Source organism: Myotis myotis, unplaced genomic scaffold (assembly GCF_014108235.1).
Source record: "Myotis myotis isolate mMyoMyo1 unplaced genomic scaffold, mMyoMyo1.p scaffold_m19_p_8, whole genome shotgun sequence".
NCBI lineage: Eukaryota > Metazoa > Chordata > Mammalia > Chiroptera > Vespertilionidae > Myotis > Myotis myotis.
Genome location: NW_023416390.1, coordinates 64,761,281 through 64,785,212, shown reverse-complemented (window position 1 = coordinate 64,785,212; position 23,932 = coordinate 64,761,281).

Below are 23,932 nucleotides of genomic sequence, written 5' to 3'. Positions count from 1 at the left end.
ACCAAAGCCCCACTGAAGCAAGTCTTGCATCAGAAGGGTATCTCCAGCACAGAAGTTCTCCCATTGTAGACACAGCTGATTCTCACAGCCAATTGGCCTGGAGGTCAATTCCTCCCAGTGATACCTACAACAATCAAGACATAACTACAACAAGACTGTGCACAAAGCCCACAAAGGGGTGCACCAAGAGTGTCCAGCTCAGGTAATTGGGGAGGCTGAGCCACTGGGCCCTATAGGACACCTAGCACAGAAAGCCACTCTATCAACACGGGGAAGCATAAAAAATGTGGAGACAAAGAAACAGGTCACAAATTACAGAAATGGAGGAGAGCAAACTACTGGATATAGAGTTCAAAACCACATTCATAAGGTTTTTCAAGAATTTTCTAGAAACTGCCGATAAATTTAGTGAGACCCTCGATAAATCTAGTGAGACCCTTGAGGTTATGAAAAAGGACCAACTAGAAATTAAGCATACACTGACTGAAATAACGAATATTATACAGAGTTCCAACAGCAGACTAGAGGATTGCAAGAATCAAGCCAAAGATTTGAAATGCGAAAAAGCAAAATACACCCAACTGGAAAAACAAAAAGAAAAATGAATCCAAAAATATGAAGATAGTGTAAGGAGCCTCTGGGACAACTTCAAGCATACCCACATCCAAATTATGGGGGTGCCAGAAGAAGAGAGAGAGCAAGATATTGAAAACCTATTTGAAGAAATAATGACAGAAAACTTCCCCTACCTGGTGAAAAAAATAGACTTGCAAATCCAGGAAGCCCAGAGAATCCCAAACAAAAGGAATCCAAAGAGGACCACACCAAGACACATAATTAAAATGCCAAGAGCAAAAGACAAAGAGAGAATCTTAAAAGCAGCAAGAGAAAGAAACACAGTTACCTACAAGGGAATACCCATACGACTGTCAGCTGATTTCTCAACAGAAACTATTCAGGCCAGAAGGGAGTGGCAAGAAATATTCAAAGTGATGAATAGCAAGAACCTACAACCAAGATTACTTTACCCAGCAAAACTATCATTCAGAATTGAAGGTCAAATAAAGAGCTTCACAGATAAGAAAAAGCTAAAGGAGTTCATCACCACCAAACCAGTATATGAAATGCTGAAAGGTATCCTTTAAGAAGAGGAAGAAGAAGAAAAAGGTAAAGATACAAATTATGAACAACAAATGCACATCTATCAACAAGTGAATCTAAAAATCAAGTGAATAAATAATCTGATCAACAGAATAAACTGGCGAATATAATAGAATCAGGGGCATAGAAAGGAAGTGGACTGACTATTCTTCGGTGGGGGGGGGAAAGGGGTGTGGGGGGTGCGGGAAGAGACTGGACAAAAATTGTACACCTATGGATGAGGACAGTGTTGGGGGACGGGTAAGGGCAGAGGTTGGGGTGGGAACTGGGTGGAGGGGAACTATGGGGGGAAAAAAGAGGAACAACTGTAATGATCTGAACAATAAACATTTAATTTAAAAAAAAAAAACACAATGTGATACATCTTGTATAGCATGTACCAAGATAGCAAGATATGCTTCATAGACTCTGGCATCACAAATTGTTCAAAGGAACTCTTTCAGAGAAGGTGACATTTAAACACAACTATAGACACACTTACACATGCATAATATCCCTTGATATTAAGACTCTCATTCAATGCCTAAGAGCTCACTCCCACCATAGCCAATCATAACAAAGAGGGAAGAATTTGTGAAAGGGCAAATGTTTGAGTCCAAGGGAAAAAACAAAGGAGAGCCCAGTCAGCATGGCTCAGTGGTTGAATGTCAACCTATGAACCAGAGGTCATGATTTTATTCTCGGTCAGGGCATGGTGTTGCAGGCTCAATCCCCAGTGGTGGTGTGTAGGAAGCCAATCAATGATTTTCTCTCTCATCATTGATGTTTCTCTCTCTCTCTCCCTCTCTCCCTTCCTCTCTCCCTCTCCCTTCTCCTCTCAATAAAAAAAAATATATTTTTTTAATCAAAGGAGAAACTCTCACAGCAGAGTTCAGTCCCTGGCTACCAAAGTCCGTGGAACTCTTTCTTCTACCATGGTGCTCCTGTCATGTCTGACCTCCCTACCGGATCTCCTGCCCAATCACAACTTGACCCTGGCAACGAGGAGGCTCAGATAAAGCAGGGGAGGGTCCACGGACCTCCACAGCTACCCCAGAGATAGACTTGTGCCTCTCTACTCCATCTGTGGCAAAGAATTCATAATAGTTATTTGCTGTGAGATGAATAATAAAGTTCCACAGAGCCAGGAAGAGTAGAGCTAACAGAGTTTCTATGTCTTCCTTGTTTCAAGGAAGCAATATAGCACCGTGTCACCTCATCATCATTCCTTCATCAATGGAAGCCTATTTTCATTTGATAAAAATGTATTAAGCACTTGAGATGGGGCAGACAGTATGTGTTTGACTTCAAGAGACTTCTCAGTCATCATCATTAAGATCTTTAACACATACTTATTGGCTGCAAACCGTGATAGGTATGGGAAGAAAAAAACCTGGCCCATGTTCTCAAGAATCATAAAGAAATATGTTTTATCCATTGTTTACCCTGAAATATCAAGGAATTTACCACTCTGACTTGCATATGGATATTAACACAATATTATAATGCACGTTTCAAAGCAGTGGCTCTCAACCTTAGCCCATAGGCAGATCACCAAGAGAGTTTTTTTAAAAAGCCCTGATGTCCCCACCCCCACCTCAACCAATTGAATCAGAATTTCTGGTAATGGGGTCCAGGCATTAGGAATGTGTGTGTGTGTGTGTGTGTGTGTGTGTGTGTGTGTGTGTGTAAACAATACAAGCTGTCTTAGTCTATTATGGGGGGAAATCTCACCTACCCAGACCAGCTCAGGTCCCCATGGTTATATGCTCTCATGACACACTTTGTTTTTCCTCTATAGCATTTAACACAATTTGTAATAATACACTTATCTCTCGGTTCTCTGGTTAATGCTTTCTTCCCCTCTAGACTTTAGACTAAATAAAGGCAAAGACCTTATGTTTGATCCCATTTTTGGTCCATAGCAGATAGATATTCAATACGTGTGACATTCATTCTTTAATTCAACAAATATTTATTATGGGTCAGGTGGGCACAATGTGAGATTCTGGAGATATGGTGCTGAACAAAGCAAACTAGTTCTCTCTTCTCTTGAAGCTTCCATTCTAGTAGGAGTCAGAAGATAACCCCCCCACACACACACACACACACACACGTATCATAGCAAGTAATCTAATGGGAATGATCCAGTTGGTCTGCTAGCAAGTATTACATTTCTACATTGATACCCCCAATAGTAATTTTATTTTTTAATTACTTTTTAAAATTTATTTGGATGGTGTTGATTAATAAAATTATATTGGTTTCAGGTGTACAACTCTGTAATACATTATCTGTATATTGTATTGTGTGTTCACCACCCAAAATCAAGTCTTCTGCCATCACTATATATCCCTTCCATATCCTCTTCTACCTCCCCACTCTCCTTTCCCTCTGGTAATCACCATACCATTGTGTATGCCTATGAGTTGTTGTTTTTCTTGCTTAATCACTTCTTCTTTTTCGTCCAGCCCCACAACCCTCCTCACCTCTGACAGCTGTCAATCTGTTCTCTATCTATGAGTCTGTTTCTATTTTGTTTGTTAGTTTATTTTGTTCATTAGATTCCACAACTGGAATCGTATGGTACTTGTCTTTCTCTGATTGGCTTAGTGCACTGAGCGTAGTGCCCTCCATGTCCATCCATGCTGTGGCAAAAGATCTGATTTCCTTCATTTTTTACAGCCGAATAGTATTCTATTGTGTAAGTGTACGACAGTGTTTTATCCACTCGTTTAGGATATATTTTTAAAGACTCTGGATGAGTCCACTGTGCAGCCAGGATTGGGAGCCATCACATTAGAATGTCTACCTTAAACACTTAGAGTCTGAAACAATAGACTTAGAGTCTGGCACATGGCAGGTCACCTATAATATCTCTTTTTGTAATATTTTGTACAGTTTTTTTTTTCACCAAGCTCCCAGCAGAGTGCCTGACACAGAATAGGAGCACGGTAAAGTGGCCACTCCTTTCCACTCTTCTTACTAGAAAGAAAAAAAACTAAAGCCCATTGGTATTGTGTTTGTCAAAATGTCCATACTGAGGGACCTTTAAATTCAAATAAATGACTTTACTCTTATTAATATGGATATGCCAAAGCCCATTGCTACATATAATCACAGGAGATAATATTCTAACAATAACATTTCATCACCCAACAGCCACCCTTTAAAGGACAGTTGGGAAAATTTTTGAATGTGCTGATGAAATATGACACAGAAATAAAGGTAGTAGCAATCCTGGAGCCTGGGATAGTCTGAGTTCAGAATAGAAACCTGGGAATAAGGAATGTGAATTTGCTAAAAATAAAACAACTTTCTTTTATATTTAAATATTGGAGTGTGGCTCACTTAAAAAGTCAGAAATCGTCATGCTTATATGTAGCCACTGGCTATTTATTTTCTGATTGGCTCCCTTTCATTGGCCTTTTAATGATCATTTTCTGCTTAGTCACTGGGAACTTTAAAGATGCTTTTGACTTTACTCTGCTGTTAGGATGGGAGAATATGTGCTATCAAACGGCCTTTGTCAAGAGCCCAGGGTTTCCAGAGGGGCTGAGAGGGGAAGCAGGAGGTCTAGGCTATTGCCCATGAAGAAAAATTATTTCACTCATTCATTCAATAAAAACTTGTTGAATACAGACCAAATGAAGGAAGGAAGGACCAGGGGTCCTGAGACCAATAAAGGAGTCCTCTGGGCTAAAGTTTTCCAGGGAAAATGTTTTCTCATAGATATGCCTGTTCCTTCTCCATGTAAAAAAAAAATACAACATTTTCTTTCCCACATGAATAAATTCACCCATCAATACTTTCCTGTATGTGGATCTTTATCACTTTAGGTGTTCACACTGAGGGTTGCAGGCTTACAATGGAGAGCAGATGTGTTCCTGGGCCAGGGCGTGCAGGCACATGAGACGGTAGAGGTGGTTGGAAGAAGGAAGAAAGTGAGTGCTATTTTAATCTTGTTCTTAGCCTCAGTCAGCTGAAGAACCACAAGTCATGGCTTGAGGTTTTGAGTTTAGTTTAAACTGATGTTTCTTTTTCCCCTTAATAAGGTAAATATCCCCTTCCTACGTCTTCTGTGTAATGTGGTGTCCCTCAAAGGTATGGAGGGGAACCCTGGGAACCTAATGTGTTTACTCTCTCTGGGGCCTCCAGTTTCCTTGCTACTTGGCCTGGGATGTGTCGTGGCAGGACTATTTTTAAATAAGCAGTGGCTACGGCCGGCTTGGGTGGCTTAAAGCAGTGGTTCTCAAACATAATGTACACACAGGCCTCCTGGGATCAGGAATAATGCAGATTCCGACTCAGCAGGGCTGCAGTTAGGACCTGAGAACCGGCATCTCCAACAAGCTCCCCGCCAAGCTGCTGTCCACCAAACAGACATTGATAGCAAGGGCTTAGAGGACCTCTGACCGGCGGTAACAAAGAGAAGAGTTTGTGTCATTTCTAAAATCTTTTTTCCTCTAACAGGCTTTCCCAAAACAAACCTATGTTCTCAACAAAATCCCGTCCCCCCAAATATTTGAAACAAAGATCATATCTTCAATCCCTCACCTGTTTCCAAGTATCAAGAGATCTGATGCTTTTTGCCAACATAGATAATTAACCTTCAAGCTCCAGTGACTCCAACACAAGTATCTTCCTGGAAAAGCCATATAAATGGCTACTAGGATCTATTTTTGTGTTTAAGAATATCTATGATTATTAGGTTTTTTATCTTTGTTCATGTCAGTCTCGACCTTAGATTGTAAACTTTGGGGAACAGACTTTGCCCTCTCAGAACAAGAGATACACCAAACACCTAAGGAGGCAGGAAGACACCTAAGGCTCAGCCAGTTCAGTGCCGTCCACATACAACACAGCTATCCTGAGGGACAAAAAAGATGATTTTACGGGGGACATGAACAACCATTTTATAATTTTTTATAGTAGTGTATGTTTCGGGGAAAACTATAACTAGTGTATCATACCCATGATTTCATGGATAATAGTATGAGGAGAAAACTATATTTACTTAAGTTTTAAAAGTGAGCTGCTATAACCCTGACCAATGTGGACAACTGAGTTGGGTGAGCATCGAACCCTGTACTGAAAGGTTGCAGGTTCGATTCCCAGTCAGGGCACATGCCCAGTCAGGTTGGGGGCTCAGTTGCTGATAGGGGGTGTGCAGGAGGCAGCCAATCAGTGTTTCACTCTCACATTGATGTTTCTCTCTCTTCCTTTCCTTCCTCTCTCTCTAAAAAAAATCAATAACAAAACATCTTTAAAATAGTGTATTGCTATAAAGACAAATATGATACACATCCATATAGCAAGAATTGTGAGTGTTGTGTGCAAATAACTGAGGTTTTTGTTAAATAGTATTTACCCACCACTAGAACTCACACTTGAGGAAACTGAAGCTCAGAAGTGTCACCCTGTTTCAAAGAATTTAACATGCCATGGATCATAGGGTGTGTCCTAATTTCAAAGGGCTAGATGTGGGGAAATTTACAAACTAAGTGAAATGTAAAAAGGGGTTGCTCAAAGTCAAACATCTGTGTTTGAGAGTGTTTTAACGGCCATTCTGCTCTGTAAGAGCATTTCTGCTTCTATAGTCATTCAAGTGTTTACCCAAAGGAATAGCATTTTCATGGTGGAATTTCAGGTACTGCCTGTGGCAGGTAGGTAGGCAAAATAGTTTCAGGCAGGGGCAGGAGACCTTGTATGATATGAAATCATCCATATTGAAGATGACCTATCCCCCCTGCCGATGTCCTTCAGCTAAAGAACAAAAACACACCTGTAGATGGACAAGTTTGTTCTGTTACTGGATTCGGTGAGGGAGAACTGTGGCACAGCTCAGTAAGAGACGTTAGAAACTCAGGAGAGTTTTGAAGCTTGTGCTATATGATTTTGAGGAGGTTGAAGGAAGCAGAACTTTGCACTGGATGCTTTCAGAAAACAAAGGCAATTCTATGACTTGACATCTCATCTAGGTAACTAAAGCTGGGGTTGGTAAGGAAGTAGCACTCACTCTTATCAGCCAGAATAGGAGGATGTTTGGTCATTTTTGTGGTTTGGGCAACATTCTTATTGTGCCCATGTTTAGACATAATCACAGAGTGGTTTGGTCTTTCTTTTGATCCATCAAGGTCATAGAATGCTAGCGCTCTGTGAAACTATTTATATCCCACAGGAGAACGGGACCTAGCTGTGGGTGCCAGGTCAGCTCTGTGGTGGACTGCTTTATTCCCACACCTTCCTAGGTAGCTCTTTCCTGAACCACCTCGCTCTGTTTCCAGGCAAAATGCCAGGGACACACAGTCAGCAAGTTAAGAGTTTTGTTTACTGTTCATGAAGTTGAACTTGGACTTGTACCTTGGTTGCGGGCACATCCCCAATAGGGGATGTGCAAGAAGCAACTGATCCCCGATCTTGGACTCTGGGATGGCCTTGGTTGAACTCTTTAAAACACTTCCCTACTGCCCTAACCAGTTTGGCTCAGTGGATAGAGCGTCAGCCTGCAGACTGAAAGGTCCCAGGTTCGATTCGGGTCAAGGGCATGTACCTTGGTTGCAGGCACATCCCCAGTAGGGGTGTGCAGGAGGCTGTTGATCGATGTTTCTAACTCTCTGTCCCCCTCCCTTCCTCTCTGTAAAAAATCAATAAAATATATTTTAAAAAAATAAAATAAAAAATAAAACACTTCCCTACTATTTTATTTCTTGGAGAGATTGTGATCATCAGCCATCCATGGCAATCAATACTCTGCTTCAGCAAAGGCCATCCCTCACCACATGCTCATCAGTTAATCCTTCCCCAGTCACCACTCACGCATACACACTTCCTCTTTTATATGACTAAGAGGAATTGCCCCACAGAGAATTCAATGGCATTTACTGATGGTGGCAGGAAGAGAAAATCAGCTTGGGAAACAGGACTGTCTCCGGGCCTGGGATGCTAATGGCCATGGCCTCCCCAAGGCTAGAGGCACTATTAACTAGAAGTAAAAGGAAGTGCAGATAGGTCAGTGGTTGCCAGAGGCTAGCGCTAGGGGATTTCTTTTCAGGGTGACCAAAGTATTCTGGAATTAGATGGTGGTGATGGGTGAATATACTAAAAACTACTAAATTGTACATTTAAAAGGGTGAATTTTATGGTATGTGAATTATATCTCAACTTTTTAAAAGTTCTAAAGGACGTACATAGCAAGAGGTTAAATACCTCAGAAAGACTTCTCTTATTGTTGCATCTGCTTTTTCTTTTTGTCTCCTGAATTGCGGAGTTTTCAAGGTGGCCAGAAATGTGGCATTTGATATAACCAGTTCACTTACTAACAGAGTTGCTGTCGGTAATCAGATCTTTCTTCTCTGGATCAAGGTAACTAGTAGAATTGGCAACTGGTTAACCCAATCTGCACAACACTGATAGAGGTGTAAAATTTCCCTTTGAAATAGTGTCAATGGAACCTGGGTAGTAGACTATATTCTGCCCTTGCAATAGGAAGCTTCATTTTTAAGAAGTCAGATAGTTGTTTTTTCAGAGAAATGTTGTACTTGTCTTTTTAAATATGTTATCACCAATTCCAGCAAAAGTCTAAATCAATAGCTTCTTACCCGTGGTTCCTAAAAGGATTTCTCTAAAGGCTAAAGCCTGATTAAGAGTGAGAATGAGAAAGGTGTTAGAAAGCATGCCACCCTGCACAGGTTAAAAAAGTGCACACCTGTGCTCATAATGGCACTCCTTCATTCGTCTGCATGCCAGGCATTCTGCCCGGCACTGGGGGGTTTAAGGACAGAGTGGGCGCATAGCCTGCCACCAAAGGATTTCAAGTGCAGTGGCACAAACCGAGCGTGCTTTTTATGGCATCTGGATAAATGAATTGATGGAATGAGCTGCTTTTTTTTTTTTTTTTTAAATATTGTCTACTTATGGTGATTCCACAAGAGTGGAAATTAAGACCCTGGAACTTGGAAACAAAAAAGACAAAGTATAGCCCTGGCTGGGTGGCTCAGTTGGTGAAGCATCATAATGTGCACCAAAAAGTTGTGGGTTGTATTCCTGGTCAGGACACATGCCTAGGTTGCAGGTTTGATCCCCAGTTAGGGCACATAGAGGAGGTAACAGATGGATGTTTCTCACATCAATGTTTCTCTCTCTCTCTCTCTCTCCCTTTCCCTCCCCCCCCCCAGGTCCCCTTCCCTCATAGAAATCAGTGGAAACATATCCTTGGGTGAGGATTTTTTTAAAAAAAGACAAAGTACACCTTCATTCCTATTTAAGAAAAAACCTCTTCTCAGAGAGGGACCTCATCTTTCCTTGGGATCTCTTTGAATCCAGGGCAGTTGGAGTGGTATTTTTGTCAGTACAAAGAGAAAGGTGCCTGCCAGGGCTGCCTGGGCCCCAGCCCTGCTCTGTCATTTTCTCTGCATCATATTGGGTAGTATTCTCATGCAGACAAGAGCCCCAAATAATTAAATAATTGCAGGCTTCCAAACATATTTTACTATGAGCATCCTTTTTTGAAAAAAACAAATTTTCTGCATGATAGTGGTTTCAGTAGCTGTTGATGGGGAAAATGCATAATGGTAAATAGATAAATTAATGCAGCAATACTTTGAAACGATTTTGTATTTCAATGATTACAGCAGCACCTATATACATTTGAAACATAGAATATCATCAACTCAGTTTACACACAGTCCTTACTTTTCAGCCATCAGATTTCCAAACATTTAAGAATTCTATGATACTCTGTGTTGGTGAGAGTGTGACAAAACTTCTACACCCTATGGGTGAGATAGAAAATTGATACAGCCTTTTTAGAAAGTAACTGAGCAGTATTTGTCAAAAATTTAAAAGTAAATTCTCTTTGCTTCAGCAATTCCACTTCTGTGAAATGACCCTACACAAGCTTACAAAATGAACAATGATGTCATCGCAATGTTCCTTATCTGAGATCTGGGAACAAAAATATCCTAATGAGGAACCACCTAACCGGCCATGTGATGGGAAACTTTCTAGCCACTAGAAGAATGAGGTCTGTGACATATTATTAAGTAAAAATTCAAGTTACAGAATAGCACGTATGGGATGGTTCAAATGATAAAAAAAGAATCTCCCTATTTCTATTTCTATCTCTAAAAGCCTGCAACAGGAACAAAAAACATTTTTTTAGCCTTACACCTGGCTTTCTCAAATCCAAATGCTATATGGGCTCCTTAAAGCAGTGGTTCTCAACCTTCCTAATGCCGCGACCCTTTAATACAGTTCCTCATGTTGTGGTGACCCCCAATTTCATTGTTACAAATTGAACATAATTAAAGCATAGTGATTAATCACAAAAACAATATGTAATTATATATGTGTTTTCCAATGGTCTTAGGCAAACCCTGTGAAAGGGTCGTTCTACCCCCAAAGGGGTCGAGACCCACAGGTTGAGAACCGCTGCCTGAAAGGCAAATAGTTCTTTGAATATTCACCATTGGCTTAAATTTTTTAATTCTAATTTTTACTTAAATAGGTACAAGTATTAGAAATCAATGTACTCTATGCTTTTAGCATTAATTAGGGGATCTTAGAAAGTTAGAGCATTAATCAAAATATAAATTCAAAGACAATTTATAAATTAAATGCCCCCCAAAAATCTATGTAATAAAAACTCAAATTGTTGAGTGTTGTCCTAAAACAAAAGATCTCTGTTGAAGTTATAATGATGAAAAGATGTAATCTCAGGTACAAGTCTATATTAAATTTTTAAAAATTTGACTTTTGTTATTACTCTTTATATACTCTTCTATGCTATAAAACTATGAAAAACTTTGATATCCAGATGATCAGACCACATTTAACCAAAACTATGGACCAATTTTAATGACATTGCCCCATCCCAGGCCATCCTCTGTCACTTTCTCTGCATTCTATTGAGTAGTATCCTCATGCAGACAAGAGCCCTAAATAATTAAATAAATGGATAAATCTAAATTGGCTTTATTTTCTTAAGTGTAAGATTGCTATTATAACTTTTTTAAGCATTAAATTTTTGGTGCAACAGGAAAATAATATATGAATCTGCTCTATTTTCTGCAAATGTTGAAAAATATATAGTTTCAACAGAATCCATAATTAAAATTTGAAAGAAAATAGTAAAAATGGGAGATGAGTCATTCATATCATTTAGAAAACAACCATAATTCAAGTTTTCTTTTCATTTTTTCTGTATGACCTGCAATTGAAATGTTCAAACTACTGTCAGCACAATGTCCAGTGGTTTTCAAATGAGGCAAATGCACCATCTTCCTATTCAATCTGCTCGCCTGTCCTCATCCCTCCTCATTAACTAAAGTAGTACATTACTCATTTAATTATGTTAATTTTCACGAGGTCCACTTAAATTTGGAATTCATTAAATAATTTTAAAAGTTTAAGCCTTTGTATATGAGAAGGCCACTCAAGTGCAAATTATCACAGCCAAAGGGAAGTTTTGTCTTCACAAGGAAACAATTCAACATAAGCACGATGACTAGCATTTTGAGTTGAGACCTGCCAACCTGATCAGCTAACCTGCTTTCCAACTCAGAAACAGGTAAAACCCAGGAAAGAGCGGTCAAATGCCCGTGGCATGAGTGGTAGGATTTCGAGTAGTTTTTATTTCTTCCTTCCCTTTCCTGTGTTATTGGATCATTTTTACATGATCATGGTTATTTACATAAACTACGAAGTAAGTGGTAACGCTGTTCTTATTGTGAAAAAATGAAAAGATAAAAATGCTGTGACTTGATTACTGGACTCCCAAAGATTATAAACACAAATGGAAACAAAGGTGATAAATGTGAGGGCTACCTTTCAGTTGAATGTGGCCATCTTCTACAATCTGGATGCCCGAGTTTTTCCTATGTAAGCATTACCATGGCTATACAGATAAATAGATGCAATTACAAAGAATTTTGTGTCAAGAACTCACAGGCCTCAGACAATATGTCCAGAATTCCTCGGGGTCCTTAGACCGAGTTGAAGAAATACTTTCTATCCTTCTTTTGCTGTTTAAGGTGTGTATGTTGAGCAAGATAAAAATAAAGTGGTACCACCTTACAGTCACTTACTTTTCACCACCCCACCCTACTCGCCCCATTTCTGTTGCGCATGCTCCACAGCTGGCCGTTTTTGCACCAGTCCTCTCACTGTATCAGAGCCCTTAGCTGTGACAGGTGCATCGCTAGTAGACACACAGGAAAAGAATAACAGACCAAAGATTTGGTGCCAAGTAGGAAGCCCAGTACCGCAGAGCCTGGGCTGGGATTGGGGTGAGGGCGAGTTCAGAGTTGTAGAACCTAAAACTACACAGAAAACCTCCACATTGGGGAAGCAATGTCTCTTAGTGCTGCTCTCTGGCTGCCAGTGTCTGGGTTTGCAGTACTGGGAGCCCCAGGGGGTGCTCAGCTGCACTGTGGGTGCCCACCTGAGGATGATGGGTCTAGTGGCTGTATTGCATGGGTTGTGTGCCCTGGTCTGGATTTGGGAGCCCAGCCTAGTGTGTGGGTTAGATAGCCAGATGGGGATTAGTCAGCATCTAGAAGATGGTTTTAACCACCCACTTCACAAGGAGACTCAGAACGTTGTGGGAAACCTTAAAAATTGGCTCGTCTAACTCTTCCTCAAGTGGGGGAATGTCTCACAGAGATTACCGCTTGCCCACTGGCTCAGTTAGAGTTAGAATCCAATCCTCTTGACGCAGCCCGGGCTCTTTAACATTACAACACACTGCAAATTGATCTTCAATAAAAAAAACAATCTTCCCCCTTTCTGAAGAGCACCAACCACCGCACGCACAGTCCACCTTCAGCAGGACAGGCGGGTGGCACCCACTAAGCCAGAGTTTTGTCAGAAAGGGTTGCCTTTTATGAACTTCACTCCCTGCGCCTTCTCTCTGAGGCTGGGTTCTGCAGAGACAACTCTGAGGCTGAGGTTCACACGTCCCGAAGTGTTATTAAGAAAGTGCTCCGGGAAGCCTGAAAAGGCAAGCAGGACCGAGGAGGGAGAGAAATCAAGCAAGGGTGTGATCTGGGCAAAGTCCAGAGGAAGAGAACGTCTGCCTGATCCCATAGGACACCTGAGGAATGAGGTGACCCTTCAGAGCTCTGTCCTCATGACTTGAGCCTTCCATGTCTCTGCATCTTGGCCAAGGGCCCACCTGCGGTGGATGAAACCCCTAGGCACTTCTGGCTCCTGCCCAGGTGGGCAAAGCCACTCCAGAAGCCCAAGCACAGGCCTCTGCGAAAGCTGCAGCTGTGTGCCATCTGAAGGCACAGATGGGCGACCCCAGGAGATACTGGGAGTAGCGGTAGTGTCCACGACACCCCCAACACATCATACTCCAATCCTGCCAGATTGTTTTCCTATTTCTTCTACAAACCAAAGTAAATGCGTACACAAACTTGAAAAGAATGCATCGTGAAAATGAGCCCTCTAGATAAGGATCCAGTATCTTTTCCCAAAAAGGCAGTAAATATGTTAGGCTTTATGGGCCATAAAGTATCTGTCGCAACTACTCAGTTCCAACCAAAGCAGCCCAGACGGTACATGAACGAGTGGGTGTGACTGCATTCCTTCATGACACAGAAATTTGAGTTTCACATGATTTTTCTACATCGTGAAATATTCCTCTTGTGATTCTTTCTCAAATATTTAAAAATAAAAAGCCATTCTTAGCTTGTGGTCCAGAGACAACAGGCAGCGGGCAGGACATGGCCTGCGAACCACAGTTTGCCAACCTCTGCTCCAGATCAGTGGCTTTCATTCTCTTCTGACCATGACTGTAAGAAAGGCATTTATCCTGAGCTACAATATATATAAATACATATACACATATGTAACGCAAACTTAAGTTTCATAAAACAGTTCTTACGTTTTGTAGGAACTATAAATTCCTTTCTTTTTTTTCATTTTATGCTATTTGGTTTTTTTAAATGCTGTCATGATCTACTGAGTTGTTTTTTTCCACCCATCAAGGGATCAGACCACCTCCAGTTTAAAAAGCTCTGTTAAGATCCATCGAGGTCTCCTCTGAGCAGCAGCGATAGCGCAGCCACGGTGGCTGTTTTGCATTCATCAGCGCTGACACTAGTTGGAACGGCTTGGAATTTGCCAGTAAATAACATGAAGATCAAGGAAGATGCTATCACAAACCTGTCAAGGGCAGCATGACAGGCTCGCCTGCCTCAACCTGCCCTTGACACCAGGTGTTTCAGGACATTCCGGCCACTTCCTGTCTTCCTTAATGTCGGAAGCATGAGTTTCATTTGAACTGAGCAGAATTCAGAGCAAAGAGAGAATCTGAAGCAACTGCAAGCCACAGCCTGAAACCTTGAGTTCGGCAGTTTCGAAGGAGACTTGGGACCATTTGCATTATAGCCATGCTTGTCACCAACGGAGGGATCTGAAAAGTGTGACAATTTCAAAAAGCAACCTCCTGGTTCAATTCAGCTAAATATTGGCAATAGACCAGACTGTGCTCAGCTTAAAAACAAGACCAAGAGTTCATTGATTAAAGGGCAAAAGATAGACTTGTATCTGATTAAGCTTAGCTTTGCACCCTGTACCCGGCCGTTTGGAGGTGGCGACTGGCTTCTGGAACACGGGGCCGAGGTGAAACTTGCTTGTGTCATTTCCCACTGTCCACGTCCCTCCTGTCACTCTCCACTGGCCTCCCTGTCTTGCCTGCTTCTCTAGAGTTTGGAGATGGGATGAGATAGGTGGGAGAGAGATATGTGAAACCTATGAAACAGCTTCAGGGTTATCCTTATTTTCAGCATTCTCCCCTTCCATCCTTCTGTCTCCTTCTCTCCCCAGTTTCAGTTGAGTTCATTTAGAAAGCAGCTATTGTGTACATTGACGGAGCCAGATCCTGGGGACACAGCGGTTAATGAAACAGAAACCTGGTTTTAGGGAACATGGCATGGCATTAGGTCCCTCAGGTCAATGAGGTGAGATGTGCAGAGGTTCTTTGCTAGCTGTGAAGTTATTGATAATCCCAGTGATGTTAGCAATTGGTCATTCCTTGGGGGCATAGCCATCCTCTATGTGGCAGGATTGTGGCCCACTAGGTCCTAGTGACTAAGAGATGCCTCCTACCTCCAACGTCCCAGCTCTTGTCTCCTTAGGTGGAAAAAGACAAAACCACTTTGTAACTGTGTGAGAGAGAAAACAAACAAACAGAAAACATTAACTGATGATACACACAAATAAAGCAATACGACTCATAAAAACGAATTCCAGCCCTGTCCGGTTTGGCTCAGTGGCTAGAGTGTCAGCCCGTGGACTGAAGGGGCATGGGTTCGATTCCCAGTCAAGGGCACATACCTTGGTTTCAGGTTAGATCCCCAGCCCCAGTCGGGGCCAGTGTGGAAGACAACCAATTGATGAGTCTCTCTGACATCGATGTTACTCTCCCTCTCTTTCTCTCTTTGTCTCTCTCTCCCCCTTCTCTCTCCCTTCCACTCTCTCTAAAAATCAATGGAAAAAAATATCCTCAGGTGAAGATTAAAAAAAAAAAAAAGAATCCTAAGCTATCCTAGATGGTGGATTTTAAGAATTTTTTATTTTCTTCTCCAAAATGATCTCTTTAAAATATGTCAAATGTACACATTTTATGTTTTGAGCTTTCAAGAAATTCACTAATTTTTATAAACAGTGATTAATTTTTCTGATTATAAAAAAATTAAACATGTTAATTTTTATTTTATTTATTTTTTAATTAAATGTATCAAGGTGACATTGGTTAATAGAATCAAAAAGGTTCAGGTATGGCTTTCTATGTTATAAGATCTGTATATTGCATTGTGTGCTCACCACCCAAAGTCAAATCATCTTCCATCAACGATATATTAGTTCCCCTTCACGGCTCTTCCCCCACCCCCTTCCCTCTAGCAATCACCACTGCTGTTTGCATCCATGAGTTTCAATTTTATATCCCACATATGAGTGAAATCATATGGTTCTTTGTTTTTCTGCCTGACTTATTTCACTTAGCATAATATTTTCAAGGCCCATCCATGTTGTCACAAATGGCAGTATTTCGTCTTTTCTTGTGGCTGAGTAGTATTCCATTGTGTATATGAATCCATGTTTTCTTTATCCAATCCTTGGCTGTCTCCATGTCTTGGCCACCATGAATAATACTGCAATGAACATAGGGTGCATGTATCTTTGCGAATACACTAAACATGTTTATTTTTAAAACTTTAAATACGGAAGATAGAAAGTAAAATTTGTCTCAATTCTCATCTTCCCCCATGCTCAACAACCATTGTTAACATTTCAGTGTTTATTTCTCTAGTTTTTATTTTGCAAATGCATGCATACATACATTTTGGACAAAAATGGATGTGTTTTATATATAATGGATATATGTCTATAGGGTATATAAGTGTATACAATGTAAACCATTTGAAAGATTATAGCTATTATCTGTATATATTTGTGATAAATTGTTTAAACATTACATTATATTGTGGACATCTTTCCACATTAACCTACCTTATTATTTTAGCAGTAGCTTAACATTGCATTGTATGGCTGTACAATTAAGTAGTTTTCAGCATTTTATTCTTAATAACAATGCTACAGTTAACTGCTTTAAACATCTGTTCTTCCATATTTGTGCAAATATAATCCCAGGATAAATTCTTGGAAGTGAGGTTATTTATTCAAAGAGTATGAACACATTATGCCAGATTACTTTCTCCTCGAGATATGAGTTTCTCTAAGACCATGAAACACAGTATGTTATAGAATTTTTAAAGAATCTGCCAATCTAATTATGGGAAAATGAATCCTGATTGTTGTTTTAATTTGAAAATTAAGATTGCTAGTGATTTTGATCATCTATCCCCATTTTATTGCCCACTTGCTTTTTTCCATTTTTTAAAATTGAGATGTAATTCTCGTACAATAATATTAACCGTTTTAAAGTATACAATTCAGTGGATTTTAGTATATTTACAAGATTGTACAATCACCACTTTATCTAGTTCCAAGACATTTCATCACCCCAAGAGAAAACCTCATATCCATCGGCAGTTACTCCCATCCCCCTCCTTCCTCCAACCCCTACTCCCTTAATACGACCCCCACCCCTGCAGTCCCTGGCAACCAGTAACCTACTTTCTGGTCCTATGACATTGCCTATTCTGGACATTTCCTAGAAATAAAATCAAGTAATATATGGCCTTATGTGACTGACTTCTTTCACTCAGCAAAATATGTTCAAGGGCCATCCATGTTGTAGCATGTATCAGTACTTCATTTCTTCTTATGGCTGAATAATATCCCATTATCCATACACCTTTTGGCTATCCATTCATCAAGTTATGGACATTTGGGTTGTTTCCACTTTTTGCTTATCATGAATAATGTTGCTATAAACATTAGTGTATAAGTTTTTGTATAGACATATACTTTTAATTCTTTTGATGGTGTACCTTGGAAAAGAATTGCTGGGTCATTGGTAATGCTGTTCAACTTTCTGAGAAACTACCAAACTATTTCCACTGTGGCTATACAATTTGCATCGTCATCAGTAATGTATGAGGGTTTCAATTCCACACATATTTACCAATACAGGTTATTTTCCTGTTTTTAAAAAATTATAACAATCCCAGTATATGTGAAGTAATATCTTATCATAGTTTTAACTTGAATTTCCCTAATGACTACTGAGGTTGAGCAGCTTTTCATGTACATATTGACCATTTTTGTATCTTCTTTGAAGAAATATCTATTCAAATGCATATTCACCAGTGATACAACTGATAAGGGGTTAATATCCAAAATTTATAAAGAACTTATACAACTCAACAGCAAAAAAAGAAACAACTCAAGTAAAAAGTGGGCAAAGGACCTGAATAGACACTTCTCCAAAGAGAACATACAGATGGCCAAGAGAGATATGAAAAAATGCTCAAGGTCACTAATCATCAGAGAGATGCAAATTAAAACTACAATGAGGTATCACCTCACACCTGCCCAAATGGCTACTATCCATAAATCAACAAACAAGTGTGGAAAAAAGGAACCCTTGTGCACTGTTGGTAGGAATGCAGATTGGTGCACCCACTGTGGAAAACAGTATGGAGTTCCGCAAAAAATTAAAAATGAAACTTCCTTACCACCCAGGGATTCCACTTCTGGGAATATATACTAAGAATCCAGAAACACCAATCAGAAAGAATATATGCACCTCTATGTTCATTGCAGCATTCTTTACAATAGCCCAGATTTAGTTGGCCGGTTAGCTCAGTTGGTTAGAGCGTGGTGCTAATACAATCGCCCAGATTTGAAAGCAGCCCAAGTGTCCATCAGTAGATGAATGGATAAAAAAGTGGTGGTACTTTTACACAAAGGACTACTACTCAGCCATAAAGAAGAAGGAAATGTTACCCTTTAAGACAGAATGGATGGACCTAGATATTATTATGCTAAATGAAATAAGCCAGTCAATGAAAGACAACTACCATATGATTTCACTTATATATGGAATTTAATGAATAAAATAAACAACCAAACAAAATAGAAACAGACTCATAGATACAGAGAACAGACTGATAGCTGTCAGAGGGAAAAGGGTTTGGGGGACCAGGTGAAAAGGTGAAGGGATTGAGAAAAAAACCAAAAACCTTAGACATAGAAAACAAAGAACAAAAAAACAAATGCTTTGCCCATTTTAAAACTGTTTTAACTTTTAATTGTTGAGTTGTAAGTGTTCTTTCTTTATTCTGGATACTAGTTCCTTACCAAATGTATGATTTGCGAATATTTTCTCCCTTTCTGTGACTTGTCTTTTCCCTTTCTTAGTAGTGTCCTTTGATGAACAAAAGTTTTTAATTGTAAAAAGGTTTTATTTATTTTTTCATTGGTTGTTGTGCTTTTGGCATTATATCTAAAACTGCCTAATCCAAGGTCACAAAGATTTATACTTATATTTTCTTCTAAGAGTTGTGTAGTTTTAGCTCTTACGCTGAGACCTTTGTTCTATTTTGAGTTAACATTTGTATGTATTGTGAGGTAGGGGGTCCAAATTCATTCTTTTGCATGTCAATATCCTGTTGTCCCAGCACATACTTGCTTTTTTTTTACCCCTATAAATTTTCTATTCATATCTATTCCCCATTTTTTCTCATTGGGTTGTTTTGGGGTGTTCTATGGATATGTAAGAGTCATCTGTCTATTAGTCCTTTGCCATATGAATTATAAATAGTCTTTCTCAATTATGTATGATTAGTCTGTTAACTTTGCTTATGGTAGGTTGGTTTGTTGGTTGACTTCACATCTTTGTTTGATTTGTAGCCATGCCAGTGTTTGACATTTTTGCTCATCAAACTGAACAGTGTCTATCTTTAAGACTTCTGGTTTCTATGTCAAGCTTTCCTGTATTTAAGGCATCTCCTCGGAAGTGATCACAAAACAGTGAAGTAACTGCAAGTGATAACGACAGCATGAGAGTAAGTTCCCTAGAAGGAAGGGTGAAGAGACAGTAGGGAGGAGGGCAAGGTACTGTGCCTTTGGGAATATACAAAGCAGAGGTTAAGGGAGAAAGCGAGAAAGCACAGAAAATCCAGGAGAAATAGATGAGCAAGGAGAAAGGGCAAGGAGAGTTGTTGAGAGTGCCAGCTACATCAGAAGTTTTAGAGAGCGGTTCTTGGGCTGTGGGCAATCAGACTGCCAGGTACACGCACAGGTGTGCAGGGAGAAAAAGGAGACAGCTAGTTTCGGAAGTGTGGCAGTGAAAAGAGAGAAAATCAGAGGGTGGCAAAAGAGTTTCAAAAAGGTTTATTTTCTTTCCAAAAAGAGAAAAAATGGGACATTTTACAATGATTTTAGGTTAAGACCCAGGACAGTTTTGCTGATAAGAGTAATGAATAGGCCCTGGCCAGTTTTCTCAGTGGTTAGAGTGTCATCCCTGGCTGTAAACAATGTGTCAGATGGTGATGAGTGCTAAGGATGTGGAGAGGGGGAGGAGGGCAGAGGGGGCTGCAAATTTAAATAAAGGCAGAGAGGTGAGTGAGCAATGTGGGGGTAGATATAGAGATGGGTGCAGAATAGTAGTTGGGATCCCAGTGGAGGGGGTGGGGAAAGGAACATCAGGTAGAGTCACTGTGAGAATTTAGCTTTAATATGAGTGAAATGAGAAAGAATTGCAGGGTTCAATCAGGGCAGTGACATGACCTAACTAACGTCTTTCAAGGTTCATGGATGCTCCTTTAAGAATAGACTGAAGGAATTGCCAAGAGCAAACCAAAGGAAGGGCGATGGGGAGTTGCCCTGGGGCTGCCCCTTGCAGACGGGAGTCCCACAAATGCTGCTGTGGGTGGGGTGGTGGTTGGGAGGCTGTGTAGTCAATGTTTGACTTTCTTTTCAAGTGGGGGCAACAGGGAGAGGACCTAGAGTGAGGCAAGTTCTCCTCCCCAGCCCTTGTCTGTCTTTCTGTGGTGGTTTCTGTTTCCAGGGAGGTGTGGCCGAATCATAAGGCATCCCCACCCCTTCCAGGCCTCCTGCTATCAATGGAGGACAGGTCTGGTTTCTGGTTTCTGGTCCCATGAGGATGTGGGACCCTTCAGTCAAGGACAGCAAACAGAAAAAATAAATAAAAGAAAGAACAGACTGAGGCAGTGCAGATGTAGAAGCAGAGATCAAGGGCCTGGGTGGCGGCAGTGGAGATGGTGAGAGATGGGCACATCTGGATATATGAGAAGCACATAAACCCAACAAGATTTTCTAATGGATTAAATGTGGACTGTGGGGGGAAAAAGAGGCATTAAGGATAAAGCTAAGTGTATTAGTTCTCTATTGCTCTGTAACAAATTACCCCAAATTTACAGAACTGCGAGGTAACTAACAAATGTTGATTTAAGCTGCTAAATTTGTGGTGATTTCTTATGTCAGTCACAGAAAATGAATAAACCTTCCCAAGAAGCTTATTCTATCCTTGAATAGCACTCATTGTAAGGAAATGTAATCTTACTGACTGCATTAAAGGTCCTGTCACTGTTCCTTCCAACAATAGACCTAATTTTATTTCTTGAAGCCATGTTGACAGCCCATCCCATATATGAAGACGGCCCAGGTGAGCCTTCCCTTCTTTGGACCAGAGATGCTCTGTGCATTCTCCACCATGGCTCAGCCTGGATGAGGGAATTTCTGTGAAAATGAGATATGACAGCTTCCAGGTAGATCACATGCTTATGATCAACATTTAAATATGATATTGGGATACGTGGATGAAACTGTGACTGCTGTAAAAATTGAAAAGGAAACATATGAAGAGATACATAAGTCAACAAAACGGAATATTCCAATGCTCTTTGTCCAGGGAGATGGTGTTGTTTTAGTTGCCGCTGCACTGAGAGTTGTCTGAAACAAAGAATGTATCCTGTACGGAAATAAGGAGACTTACTAGTACATGAGTGGGTCTTTAAATGTAGGAGATATTCAAAAGAGAAACCTGCCTAAATTTTGATACTAAGAAATGACCAATAATTCTTCCCTCCTGAAATGAGCTGGTTTGCACATAACTCACAAATTATTAAGCTAAATGGCATTTTTATTTTTCTCCAACCCTTGCAAAAAATGTGATCTCCAAGAAAAAAAGAAAGAAAGAAAAGCCTTTGCTGATTTGGAGTACCTTACTCTTCTGTTACAAAGGAGGAATTTTCCACCTTTATCACCAAAGGTAAACATTATTTTCTGGACCATCAACCATGCGATTGTGCATAATAGAGAAGCATCATTTCGAATGACCTGGAATAAAAAAATGAAGTAGAAGGTTATCAGGAAGATCTCAAAAGTATGATTCAGCCTGAACATTATAGATTGTGATAATTAGGATTAAAATTTGATGCTTAGCTAGTTAACAGAAATTTCCCCAAGTGAAGTAAGCACAATAAAAAACAGCAGCAGCTGGGAATTAAGATGTTGTATTTCCTCTGTCCAGTTGGGATAAATCTATTCTGGGTGTAACAAAATTTCTTTCTTGGTCCTTAGGACATGGGGCAGGACCAAGAGCTGTGCCAAGACACCAGGGAAAGCAGGTGGTTCTGAATATTGCCATGATCCTCGACCAAGAACTCCTGAAATCTCCCCACAGAGTGCTTCATGGCAAATCAGAACAAAAATGAATAAAATGAGAAAAAAAAAGAGGAACCTTAAGGTAGGAAAGATGGAGGAAACCTAGCAGGGGAACAGCATCTGAATGATCATTAACATGATTAACTAGTCCATTAAAAGCTGACTTTAAAGATATGCTGATATGGGAAAAGTATGGCTATTAGGAATACTTTGGGAAGTGACAAAGAAAAACTGGATTTGATAACTAGAGAGAGTGGGTGATTACCTTGTATTGCAATTGAACAGTTTCCAGTTTCATGCACACGTGAGCATTTTTCCTCAGTTGAAATTTTAGCTCTTCGGAAGAATGGCTGTGTCTTATGACTTCTTTGAGTAAGATAAGTAGCAAATACTTGGAAAACACTCAATGAATAGAACCAAATGAAATTGCCTGTTGACTGGCTGAATAACGAATGAAGACAATGCTGTTCTAATTAGAATACAGGTCCCTTGGGAGAAAGCTAGGTTAAGTCGGAAGAAACCACATGTTCCCGACTCCTCCATCCTCCTCCTTAAATGACCCACTGCTCTGGGTGTTTTCCCAAGTGCGGTCCAAGGACGTGTGTGTTAGGCGTGTCCGGGGAAGCTTGTTCAAGTGAAGAATCCTACACCCACTGCCCTACACCCGCTGAATGAGAGTCTGGGAGGTAGAAGTACTCATTAGAATTTTCATGCAATCAAATGCATGTATTTTAAGTGTACCATTCAAAGGAATTTGGTAAATGTATACACCCCATGTAACCACCATCCCAAACAAGACTGCTAGCCCTAGACGGTTTGGCTCGGTGGATAGCCTGTGGGCTGAAGGGTCCCAGGTTTGATTCTGGTCAAGGGCATGTACCTTGGTTGCAGGCTCAATTCCTGGCCCTGGTCGGGGCGCAGGTAGGAGGCAACCAATCAATGTGTCTCTCTTACATAGATGTTTCTCTCTCTCTGTCTCTTCCTGTCCTTTCCACTCTCTTAAAAAAAAAAAAAAAAAAAAAAAAAAAGACTTCTATCATTCCAGTTTCCTTGTTGCCCTTTCCAATCACCCCATCTCCCTAGAAGCAACGACTATTCTCATTTACACCAGGCTCCTTCATTCAGCAGGTTTTTGAGATTTATCCACATTGTCACATGTAATCCTTAGTTCCTTTTTATTAGGTGATACTCCATTTTAGGAATGTGTTTGTACAGTTCGTTTATACATCCACATCTGTCGATAGACATTTGAGTTGTGCATTTGTTTTCTATGCTATGCAGCATAACAAACTACCACAAGCGTAGAAGTTTAAAATAATGCACATTTATTGTCTCGCAATTTCCATCAGTCAGAAATCTGGACGTGGTCGAGCTGGCGCCTGTGTTCAGTCTCACAGGCTGCAGCCGTAGTGTCGGTCACACTGCATTGCTGGGTGGAGCACAGGGTCTTCTCCCGAGCTCACGTGATTGCTGGCAGAATTCAGGCCCTTGGAGCTGCAGGTCTAAAGATCTTGGCTTCTTACCGGCTGGAGCCGGGGCTTCTGCCACGTGGCCCTCTCTGGAGACAGTGCATGATGTGGCTGTTTGCTCCTGCAAGGCCAACAGGCGTCTCCCTCTTCAGTCTGCTGAAATGGGATCTTATGTCAAATATCACCATGGGAGTGACATGTTGAATAGAAGCAAGTCA